Here is a 2500-nt window from a genome sequence, read left to right on the forward strand (position 1 = left end):
TCTCAGCTTCACAACACCTTGAGGGAAGGTTTGGCCATCAGTACCAGGCTGAAGCTTTCCTTGCCAGGTTTAGGGCCAAGACAAGGGCACGTGGAGAATCCCTACAGCAGCTAGCACAGGAGTTGGAGTTACTAGTTCTCCGTGTGCACCCTGGGGACAGTGAGGATTTGATTGCAGTGCTTTTAAGGGACCAGTTTGTTGACGCCTTGGAGGACTACCAACTGCAATTGTATGTGAAATAAGCTCATATCACCGACTTGCAGGAGGCGCTAGCTCGTGCTCTGGAGTACGAGTCATTTAGGACCAGTGGAAACAGTATTGCAGGACAGAGATACCAGAAGAACCTACAGGCAATCAAAGTTAGGCACAGAAAGGTAGATAAGAGCCAAAGAGACAAAACTTGGAGGTATTAAGGGCAAATGCTGGAAGTGTGGCCGGCAAGTACACAGAAGACAGGAGTGCACTAAATCTGAGAGGTGTAAGTCTACAGAATATGTGTCATACCGATATCAGCCATGCTGCTGGGGATGTGGCCATTTAGGCCATATGTCAAGAGAGTGCCCACAGCAAACCACGGGAAACGGTGGGGGGCTGGGAGTAGGGGCACATCACCAGCCAGCACCATTGAGGCCCCACTCAAGTTAAATTGCTGTTGCACAGGTACAGGTGTGGTACAAGTTGAGGGTACAATTGATGGAAGACCTTGCCGTTTAACTATTGACACTGGAGCAGAGAGAACTTTCACCAGAGGTGACATTGTTTCTCAGGACCTTCCTCTTGCACCAAATCGTATGTATCATGGGGCACTGTGTACCATTGCGAGATCCTAGAGAGATGCTGATAGGGGTGGATAGTCTGGAATACAAATTACCAGTGTATGTAGCAGACATAGAGGATCCCTGCATTCTCGGATTGGATTTTCTCGCACAGAGCCAGGCGTGCATCGACTTCAAGAAGCAAGCCCTGCTAGTGGGAGTGGCAGAAGAGCCCCTAGTCAAAGAAAAAATGGCAGTGAAGTTCTGTGCCTGAATTTCAAGGACTAATCTACCTGAACACCTAGAGGACCTGCAGAGGAGTATCCAGGGCTTGACAGAGGAGCAATCAGTGCAGTTGCAGAAGTTGCTGTGCCTTTATGCTGACATTTTCTTTAAAGATGACTTGGACATAGGACGCACAGACCTAGTGACACATCAGATTGATACTGGCAGTAGTCATCCTATTAAGCATACCCCAAGGAGGATAGCACCTATACAGCGACGTGAGATGGAAGAAGCAGTCTCTGAAATGGTAGCACAATCAAATAGCCCATAGTCTTCAGCAGTAGTGTTAGTTAAGAAGAAGGATGGAACTCAACGCTTCTGTGTTGACTACCGCGCTGTCAATGAAGTCACCATCAAGGACGCATACCCTCTACCACATGTGGATGACACGTTAGATGCACTGGTGGGTACTCAGTGGTGTCAGAATGTCAGAAGATAAGTGCAAAACAGTGTTCTCATTTGGCCAAGGGTTGTGGCAGTTTAAAGTCATGCTGTTTGGCTTGTGTAATGCCCCTGCCACCTTTGAACGGCTCATGGAGCGAGTGCTTGATGGCTTGCAGTGGAAAACTGCAATGACATTTGGACGATGTCATTGTGTTTGAAAGAACTTTTGAAGAAGAGTTGCAAAGGCTTGAAGAAGTATTCCAAAGATTTAGGAAAACTAACCTTAAACTGAACCCAAAGAAGTGTGTTCTGTTTCAGTGGGAAGTGCCATTCCTTGGACATGTAGTAAGCAGTGTATGGGTGAAGACTGACACTAAAAAGGTGAATGCTGTGAGGACATGGCCAGAGCTGAAAAACAAGAATGAGGTGCGAGGTTTTCTTGGATTCAGTACTTACTACCCCAGATTTGTGAAGAACTTTCCTTATATTGCCACACCTCTCCATCAACTTTGGGGTAAAGGAATACAGTTTGAGTGGAGTCCAAATTGCCAGAAAGCATTTGATCTATTGAAGGAAGCACTGACAGATGCACCAGTTTTATCTTATCCTGACCCAAGCTGTCCTTACATACTAGACTGTGATGCCGGTTCTGAGGGAATAGGGGCAGTACTCTCAGGAAAAGGACGGTCATGAGTACGTAGTGGCCTATTACAGTAGCAAGTTTAACAAAGCTGAGCGGAATTACTGTGTGACGCGGAAGGAGCTACTGGCCATAGTGAAAATTCTAGATCACTTCCACCCTTTCTTGTATAGTGCCAGGTTTACCATTCGCACAGATCATGCTGCTCTTCATTGGCTGAAGACCTTGAAAAACCCTGAGGGACAGTTAGCAAGATGGATTGGAAAGTTGGACCAACAAGAGTACACGGTGGAACATCGACCGGGCCGAGTACACATCATTGCTGATGCTCTCAGTCGACGTCCATGTGAACTAGATAGCCAACATTGTAGCAGGAAGGGACCGGTTGAAACATGCAAGAGGACTAAAGTTATAGAGGACATTGGTAGTTAGCAAC

At 46.8% G+C, this 2500-nt stretch overlaps 1 pseudogene; it reads left to right on the forward strand.

Annotated features, from left to right (window-relative positions):
* The window catches only part of LOC147470974 (uncharacterized), a 599-nt pseudogene extending 58 nt beyond the window's left edge, over window positions 1-541 (forward strand).
* The last annotated feature ends 1959 nt before the right edge of the window (window positions 542-2500 follow it).

Source organism: Penaeus japonicus, unplaced genomic scaffold, assembly GCF_977035675.1.
Source record: "Penaeus japonicus unplaced genomic scaffold, GWHDUDI00000001_assembly GWHDUDI00000011, whole genome shotgun sequence".
NCBI lineage: Eukaryota > Metazoa > Arthropoda > Malacostraca > Decapoda > Penaeidae > Penaeus > Penaeus japonicus.